Genomic DNA, 10,015 nt, shown 5'->3' on the forward strand with positions numbered 1-10,015 from the left:
ACGTCAATTCCAGGACCAGACAGGCTGAAGTAAACGCAAGGGCTGAGTAAGTTCAGACCTACTTAGAAAACTGCACAAAATGTTTTTGCAGAGCTCGGCTGCACACGCGTTCGCACTCTTGCAAAGCAACAATACACTCCCCTATAAGCGGCACTATCTGATCGCAGCGCTGCAAAAAGTAGCGTACGAGCGATCAACTCGGAATGACCCCCATTGTTCTACACACCCACTGAGGTTGGTTCTATCACATCTCACAGACAAAAATGGGAATAATGGATTTCTAGTCATTAGGCAGTGTGCTCTATGTTTATTATTGCAAATGTCATTTATGATGTAAAGTATGTTTTTAGGATTCTGTGATCGAGGATATGGCATTTAATCGCAATATCCATTCTAACCTTAAATGGGAAGAGGATGTAAATTTTGACCAGCACATTCTTTTAAGTTCAAAGTGAAAAGCCTACCTACGTAAAAGCTGTAAATTGTATTCCAATCAATTTTGGATACTTCATTGTTGAGTTATACCCCGCTTCCAAGTATTATGTTAGAATACAGTGCTGAAACTTTACTGTTTACAAGAGACTTTTTCATCAAATTTGGAAGAGATATTAGTAGATTAGTGATAGCTGCTAGAAGGTCGTCTGCAAAAAGACAACTTGTATTCCTGAGTACCCAGTGTCACCCCCAAAATGTCCAGGTTCGCCCTAATCACCCTCGCTAATGCTTCCATACAAATAACAAAAAGCAGGGGTGAAAGAGGCACCCCTGCCTTGTGCCATTTGAGATATGTATTCATTTGGACAGGATACCGTTAACCCTCACTTGTGCAGACAGAGCTCTATATAAAGTGAATATCTTACAGAGAAAACCCATCTTTCGCAAAACTCCTTCCATAAAATCCCAATCAATCCTATCAAATGCTTTTTCAGCGTCGGTAGATAACAGAATCATGGGGGTGTTACTCGAAGACACATAAGAGATCAGGTCTATTACTTTGGTCGTATTATCCCTAGCTTGGTCTGAGTGAATGAGATCAGGAAGAAGTAGTTTCAGATGCCCCGCCATTAATTTAGCATAAAGTTTCAGATCAACATTTAATAATGAGATTGGCCTATAACTGGACACTAAATAAGGGTCTTTCCCCTCTTTGGGGATTACAGTGATATGTGCAGACAGGGAATGATTAGATAACGGAGTTTGGGGAGAAACTGCATTAGATACTTGAAGTAGCAGTGGAACTAATTGATGCTGAAAGAGTGTATAATACGCTATCGGGAAACCGTCAGGTCACCGGACTTTTCCCACTGGGGGATGTCTTTATGTGAATGGGGAATCTAGAGCCTGTGTCAACGCCTCAGGGAGAGAGGGAAAGTCAATATCTGCAAGGAATTCCAATATATCAGTTTTATGGGACAAACAAGAAGTAAACGTACGGGCCTGGGTTAGCTTAAATAGCTTTGAGTAATAATCATGGAAAATTGCAGTCATTTCCGCACGTTGCACGAATAGTTCCTGAGGAATCTTTCAATTTTTTAATGTACGTCAGAGTTCTCTGTACATGAAGGGTCCTTGCTAGCATTTTCCAGGGCTTATTGCCCCAGCGAAAATAAGTACGTCTACAACGCCTATATGTCCTCTTAACCCCTTCATTGAGCAAAAAGAGTTCAAAGATACCTTGTAGCCTGTAATTGCGCAAATACATCTGAGCCTCTAGATGTTTTGAGGGCAAGTTCTAAAGCTTTCATTTTTGACAGAAGGGCTTGTTTACACTCAGTCCTCTGCTTCTTGTGGTATGTATGCATCTGGATGCAGCGTCCCCTCACAACACATTTGTGAGCTTCCCAAATCACAATCGGAGAGACATCAGCAGTCACATTGGAAGCAATATATTCCTCTATAGAACCCAAAACCTGGGCCTTACAGAGAGGGTCTATGAGGAGTTGTTCGTTCAGCCTCCAATGCCACTGCCAGGGCCTCGCAAAGATGATGGGTAAAGTCAAGGTAGTAGGCGCACACCTTGATAAAGGCTCCTGGGTGAGCAGAAACGCGTTGGTGCCAGACTGTTTTTTACCAGTTTTCCAGTGTGAAGGATTAAGGCGCCCACTCCTGGACTGCTGCAGTATCCTGAACCCAGGGAGGAGCTGTTTTACCATCAGGCGTTTTTGGGTGGGCATTTTGAACACCCCACACTATCCGGTATGCACAGTGGCACTTTATTGGTGGATATTTATGAATTTTAATGACATTGTGGATGAAATAAAAATAGTTTTTTGGAACGTTATCACACTATATATGCCCTTCTCGTTCTCTTTCATGTGGATGAGCATGTATCATTTCCTCTAGAAGTTTTATCATAAAGAAGAGGAATAACATTTCAAGATCTTGCTGAACAGATGAACTTTTATGGGTTGCAATTAGTATATTTGACTCATATTATCCCAGAGGTGCGCACAGCTGCAAAACCCAACTATATTGCATTTAATAGGAGCATGGCCTGATCCTGTGATTTAACCAATTGTAGCTTCGAGCAACACATCCAGATGGGAATGACTAATACAAAAATAGTCTATTCGTGAATGTGTCGTGCGGGCAGGATTAGAATGTGTAGTCCAAGGAATGCAAAAGCCTCCATGAGTTAACTAATTGAAATTCATGTAAAATTTTCCTGAACCCCCGTGCCTCTTTAAGGGAGGAGCGGGGAGCTCCAGTGGAGGTGTCTAATGGTGGCTTAAGGGTCCAATTACAGTCTCCTCCAACTATTAACATCCCTTCAGAATGGGATTCAACAGATTCCCAAGTTTTACGAAGGAATCAGGCCTGGTCCTTATTGGACATATGCAGATTAACAAAGGTGTAAGGTTGTGACATAATGGTTACCTTGACAAACCTCTACCATCTCCAAGTGATATTTCTTGTACAGTATATCTGAGAGCTTTAGGTATTTGGATAATCATATGGCAACATCTCTGGCACCAAAAAAGTTATTGAAATAACCTGTTGGATAATACCTAGAAGAGAAGCGTGGAGCAGAACCCTTCTTGAAGTGTCTCTCCTGCAAGAAAACTATATCTATTTTATCCACATGAAGAGTATATAACAAACGTGACCGTTTTTCAGGTACATTAAGGCCATTAACATTATTCGATAATTTCAGCTCAGCCATTTAAACATCCAGGAGAATATGCTTTAGTCTGGGAACACACCCTGCTCTCATGTCGAGAGGAAAAAGAGAAAAAGTAAAGAGTGGAAGGCAAAGAAGAGCAAAAGAACAGAATCAGAAAGACAAGTCAATGCAAAATCTAGCTCTCCATAAGAACACTTATCAATTAGTAGAAACCTTAACACAAACACAATGTTAGAATCCATCAAAAGGGACTCAGAGTAAAAACAATCTCTGTAGAAGATGCTATGAAGACCGCCATCGGGTTCATAGTCAGCTCATACACTACAGGGAGAAATATGGGGGGGAGAGGGGGGGGGGGGGGGGGGGGGGGGGAGTATTCTGGGGGGAAAGGTGATTTACGACACCCATGTAGACCCTACAATTCTGGGGGTCAAGAAAAAAAAATGTAATCTAGAAACAAGTATTTGTAACTTAAACTTTGTGCCATGGTACCAGCAAATGGCCTGTTGGCCAACAGACCATTATACGTGACTTGTAGGCAAGCAGACCCACTCTAACATCAGATATAAGAAGCAAAAACAGAGCAAACCATCTTATTGTACATTAAATTAATACAGAATAACATTAGCCATGCTATTCTGGTAGCCAAACTATAGCCTTCAGTAAGTAGGAGGTCAATACCTCCGATAAATCCTGGTAGAAAATCAGACAGAATTACAACATATAAGTACTAAAATCACTTTTAGTAAGGATACTAGCATCAATAGCATAGTCTCTCTTTCAAGTAGCTTCTGCAGCCTCTGTGGCCTGCAAGCTTTGTCACCTCCTGGAAGTACGAGGAGTCTGCCATCGCTCCCTTCGAGGTTGAGACTGAGTCGGCGAGGAAGGGAGGTCCAGCCAGTTCGGTAGGACCAATGAAGGAAAACCTAGTGAGGTACAAAATAATGGAACATCATCTGGCTGTTGTACCAAGTAAGAAGTTCCTTCATGCGTGACCAGAATACTGAGGGGATATCCCCAGCGAATCCTTAAGTTCTTCTTACGGAGTTCCTCAGTGAGAGGGTGAAGCAGACGCCTTTGTTGCAGAGTATGCCAGGACAAATCTTGGAATATTTGGATGGCGTGTCCATTAAAGTCGTTGTCTTTGGTACGACGTGCTTGTTGCAAGATTTTTTCTTTAACTGTGAAAAAGTGTAGATGGCAAATAATGTCTCTGTGACGTTCTTAGGGAATGCCCTTGGGATGGAGAGCTCTACGATCACTGTCAAACTCAATCTCATTTGGATCAGCTTCGAGTAGCTCGTTAAAAATCTTCATTAGAGCATCAACTATACCCTCTTGTGCGACATCTTCTGGAACACATCTGACTCTCAGATTATTGCGATGCCCCCTGTTGTCCAAATCATCGAGTTTCATTTGCATATCGATTAACCCCTTTGGTGGTTTTCACGGAAATTTTCTAGGCTAGCCCGGAAGATTTCCCTGCATACTACCTGATTCCCTGGGGACAGCTGTGCAGCATGCACAGCTCCCAGGAATCAGAATACTCCATTATGGCGTTTAGCCTGCCCCCCAGACTCCTATTGCCAGAGGGACGGGCTTAGCTGTAAAATGGGGGCTGGCAATCCCTGTGGGTGATCACCAGGAGATTACCTCGCCCTACCCCATTACTCGCCCCACCTGCACCCTCCCACTGCCCCTACGACAATTTAAAAACATCCTCCCAGGGTGTATTTTTAATTTGAAAATGCGCCACTGAAGGGGTTAATAGGCAGTTGTGGTGCGTAACCATTTTGTCCACATCAGATTATTTGGAATTAATCAATTCAGTGTGATCTTCCAGGGAGATTACTCGATTCCCCACATGGGTGAGGTCTGATTGGATAGTGTCCAAACAAATCTTGACCACTTCCTGTATTCTCTGTTCCAAGGCTTGCAGATCTTGCTGCAAAACTCGTCTAGTAGGTAGGGAGCATAGGTGGTTTAATATCTCTGTAGTCAAATGAGAACGGGAGTGAGTATCCGGAGTACGAGAACCTTCTGAGCCCTCAGAGGCCATCATAGGTAAAGTTGGACACGTGGGAGCAACATCAGCAGTGGATGGGATACCAAAAAGAGTCTGAAAGGCAACTGTAGACTTAGATTTCACGGGTGTAGCCGCAGGAGTCTTATTGGCACGTTGCTTCGTCATAAGGCTATTAGCGTAATTCCCATATGCACATCATATTGAGATGTAAAATTTGTAGTCTGAGAAGAGGGTGTCACTTATCACGATCCCCCCCAGGAAAGCATTTATACGCTCATGGATTAGCAGACATCTCGCTGCTCAACATATATGCGTGGATTATACACTTCTAGACACACCTCTCAGTGTCTTAAAATCAAGGCAACTCAGGGTCTAGGAAGTACCATGAAACAACCACCAGGTGGAGCTGCAGGTGTGTGTACAATGAGAGTCTAGGGGAGACCCAGGCAACACACAGGGGAGCGTAAGTACTGCAGTGAATGCCCACTTGAATATTGTAATATGTTGCCAACGGTAAGGTATAATCCAAGCTGGCAAACTGGTAGTGCCCACACTGTTTATATGTTTCTGCTATTGGTGGTGTTGTATTATAAATCAGTCAAAAGAGCAGACCCAGCATTCCTGGGTTAAAGAAAGTCCAGGAGTATGGGGAGAGATGTATGCGGCGCTTCCCGGCCACAGCCGTCAGATGCAGAGTCCAGGAGCAGAGAGGTGTCCCCAGATGGGGGTGCAGGTGCCTCCATTCTATAGATGACTGGCGGCAGCAGAGGCAGGACTCAGTGCAGGTAGCGAGGTCCCTGAAAGCGTGCACCCCCACTGCGCATCTCGTCGTCTCAGCACACCACAAGGCAGGGAGAGAGCAGCGCTGTGTCTCCACAGGGGAGCAGGCACCGGGAGACAGGATCCGGAATGAGAGCTCCGCGCTCACCCTACTCCGCGTCTCGGACCTCCGCCAAAATCAAGTCCCCGGCTCCACCACAGCAGGTAAGCCGCAACCCGCAGAGACGTCCACGAATGTCCTCCGGCTCCGCGACCACACCTGCTGGACAGGACAGCAGTCATGAGGCAGTGTAGGCATAGTGGGCTCCTAGTCAGGCTCAGGGGATCCACTGGGCAGCCTTAATATTCAGCTTAGGTCGGAGCACGGGAGAATGGCGTCGTCCTTGTCTGGCAGCCAAACCCCGCTGCGCCCTATAGTCTTTTATGTGACTTATTTTATCTGCTGAGTATATATTTTATTAACCTTCATTTTCAGCACCTTGCTTCTGATGACATTGATAGAGTTTTGCATTGTAAACTCCACTGGGGCAAGACTGATGTGAATGATTAACATATACTCTATAAAAGCACATCATATTTTGTCACTATACAAAATTATGTTAAAATTACAGAATAAATGGCAGGATGGCTGTGATTTAGATCACTGGTTGACAAATAAAAAAAAGTAAGCTTCCCAACTATTTATATTATACGTTTACTTACTCTGTGTGGACTCATTACAATTGGTAGTCGCATTCATTAGAACATAGGCTGATGGTTTTTTATTCACTAAGGTCCCGAATTAATTCGAATCCATTAGAGTTCCATTTTTTTTAATTTATTTTTTAAGTGCGATATCGGGAATTTACTAAGCAATAAACTCGGCAGTGTTTGGGGCATTCGTATTTTTTTTCACGGCCGTCTACACAAATCCAAATGAATAGACCATCGGTCAAATATGCCTGTTATTTAATAGAACTCGGTAATTTACTATGGGTTCGTATTTATGAATGCGGCTGAAAATACCTTAAACTCTGCCGCAAAAGACCACGAATCGTACAGAAGTTCCCATTTCAAATAGAACTGCTTTTGGCTGGCGTGTTTAAAATCTATCAGTACTCTCCGATTACTATGTTAAGTGTTAGAATATTCCCTTCTGGCTTTGTATGTATTGTGTATGTTTTATAGTATATCTGTTTTGTTTTTCACTACAGTACATTTTGGAAGGAATGCATTTTCCATTTTTTACATATAAAACTCCTGTACAGTTACCATAAACAATATACTTGTCCAGCATTTATGTTGCGTTTACTTTTGTTTGTGAATGTTACCTCATGCTTACACATCTCCCTAAGGTAATGTAACGGAATTGAGAGGTTATGAATTAAACATACTTTGATAAATATATATACTTAACCACTGCTGCATGTGTAATGTATGTAAAACTATTGTTAAAAGGAGAATACAGAGACACGTACAATTTTTGGATGTTTTAATTTGTTATTACTTGTGAATGTGTATCAAAAGTACATTTGATATCCTAAGTAAACCCATTTCTGAATTGTGTACACAAAAACAACAATGCAACTAGCAAAAAAAAAATAAAAAAATATTTCCAACACTTTGCATTTATTTAGCAGGTTGTCCTCTTGAGCTGGAAGGCCCTTTCCCACTGGTGTATGGTCATGTTCGGCCTGAACGTCTGGGTGGGGACGTTACAGGTGTCACTAAGGGGGTTGTGGTTGAGGAACTTGAACTGGTCTGCTCCCCTTGATGACTGAGATGTTGGGTAAGGGTTGTAAGAGTTACATTTAACTCTCTTGTGGCAGACGTGTGGCTCTCCATGATTCTGACCATGGTGTCTTGGGTATTTTGTGTTGCAGTTATGATCTGCAAGTAGGCTTGATGGAGCCTGTGATTGTCATCTATGACTCGTTGAAATGTGTCTATCATACGATTGGTGTCTGCCCTCAATAATTCTAGGGTGTTGGCCATCCTGGTTAGTTCTGCAGTTTGTCTGCTGTTGCTTCTGCTGAGTCTAGGAACGTGATGGGCTATACTTGAAATACATTGTGTTTGCCTTCACAAACATTCTAAATTATTTGCTTGCTGGGTGGACCAGCTATTCCAAAAAGCCTGGTCTTGAGCCTGTGGTGTAAGTGTGGTTGTGCTTCTGCCCTGCGCAAGTGTTTGTTGAGTGGGCGGAGTACCAAACTGTGTGGGTGTTTGGTCATGTGGTGGTATTGCAGTGAGGTTGAGGGTACATGTTTCCTTACTGTCTGGTTCAGGCAGTTGTCCTGGCTGACTTAGCTGAAGCATATTGTCGGCTGAAATGAAAAACCAGCTGTATGTAAGAATACTTAATGTAGAAGTTCATTTGTGTTATGTTTACTAGTGGTCCTAATTTTACTTTAATTATTTTTTTAAGATGTTGAATTTGTTTAATTTTTTTTTTTTACAATATTTTATCACTTTGGTCATCATATGGCCCTCACATTTTTGTAAAGAAGTATGTTGAGGGCCTAATGTACATTTGGTTTGCGGGGGAATTTTGAACACTAAATGTGCTTACTAAGTTGCTTCCTTAAACTGAGAAAATACAATGGGGTATTATAAATAAGATTGTAATGGTATTTAATGTGCGATATTGGACATATCTAACAATAAAATTTCATGTGTTACCTTCTACAAGGTACAACATAAATGTCCAGTTTATTGTGAGTTGTTAAGGCCATCTTAAGTAGCCCAACAATCTTACAAACCTTGTACAAATTAAAGTATTATGGAAAAGTGTGTGCGTGTAAATATTTGTGTTGTGTGATTGTGCCAATCAACTCACCAGGCAGGTCTTGGACTTGGGTTGACATGGGCGGCGGACTGTCGAGCAGTTGCTGTGGGGGCACGTCTGAGACCTGTGAGATTCTTTGATGTGGTGGAGGCTCTTGGGTTGCTCTGGAAGACACTCCCAGACTGCGCTTCCACGTAGGCATTACGTGTGTTGATGGACCTTTAAAAATACATCAATAACAATTAATATTGGATCAACATTTTAGTAAAAACACACCCAATGCTAATGTACTTACCAGCATCATCAGCATCCGAGGCTTCACTAACAGTGGCCAGAGGCCGAGAATGTCTTTGTGTCTTTTTAGAGCATATTACACTTGAAAATTAGCGCTCATCAAAATTATCATGTAAAAATAGAAATTACTGGTAAATATTTCATTCACCCTTTAATAGTAGGTAGGTCCTCATGAGATGGTGAAACAGTTTGCACTCTGGACGTTCCTCAAATCACCAATAGTTCAAACACAATAAGTAAGTGTCCCAAGAGACCTGTAATGATAAATGCCTCTTTCTCCAATTGAATGGAATTTAAGAAATACGAGGCACCATTAAACAACGACCATAGTGTAGTATTTTGTTAAAAACACGCACTGGTTTTAATACACCGATAAAACTTACAAGAAATTAAAAGAACATAAGCATGTAATATAATCCATAGGACAACACAGATGGTATATCACCCAGGAAATCACTGCAGCCCCAGCAGATGGAAATGGAAGACGTGCACTATCTTTCCAGAAGTCCAGTAGCATGCAGGATAACTGAAGATGGTTGTGTCCAAAGTGTCCAAGGATCAATTCAATCTTACAAAGATCCCAAAAATGATCCATACAAAAAAAAGAGAAAAGTACAGCAATTACCAGCCTTATATGGATATATTAGATGTATATATAACAATTAAAAGGACACATAATTCTAACCCATGCTCGTTAAAGAATTTTTGGGCCATAGAAGTGGTCCAACAAAAGTGGAGGACAAGGGACCTAGAAAAAAGACTCTCTCAAGCTGAGATGAAGTCCATCCATCGTTTGGGTACCCTTAGTCCACAGGGACTCAATGGGGAATTTGAACTTAAATGTTTTCTTACTTAAGTTCATTTGCATACTTGTTCTTTCATTGTTCATTTTATTATATTTATCTGGACGGTTTTGTAAAAGACTGTTCTTTCATGCACTTTACAGCTATAGCTTAGGAGGTTAATTGCTATTAGATTTATTTTTTCAAAAAATTGTTATATATATACATCTAATATATCCATA

General features: G+C 41.8%; 1 long non-coding RNA gene across 1 annotated transcript; it reads right to left on the reverse strand.

The window, feature by feature from the left end:
• Positions 1–7,386: 7,386 nt before the first annotated feature.
• LOC135057839 (uncharacterized) lies at positions 7,387–9,085 on the reverse strand. The gene is made up of 2 exons (XR_010244403.1): positions 8,749–9,085; positions 7,387–8,236 (listed from the first exon to the last, which is right to left on the reverse strand). It is a non-coding gene; the product is annotated as an uncharacterized LOC135057839 (long non-coding RNA).
• Positions 9,086–10,015: the final 930 nt, after the last annotated feature.

Source organism: Pseudophryne corroboree, chromosome 3 (genome assembly GCF_028390025.1).
Source record: "Pseudophryne corroboree isolate aPseCor3 chromosome 3, aPseCor3.hap2, whole genome shotgun sequence".
Lineage (NCBI taxonomy): Eukaryota > Metazoa > Chordata > Amphibia > Anura > Myobatrachidae > Pseudophryne > Pseudophryne corroboree.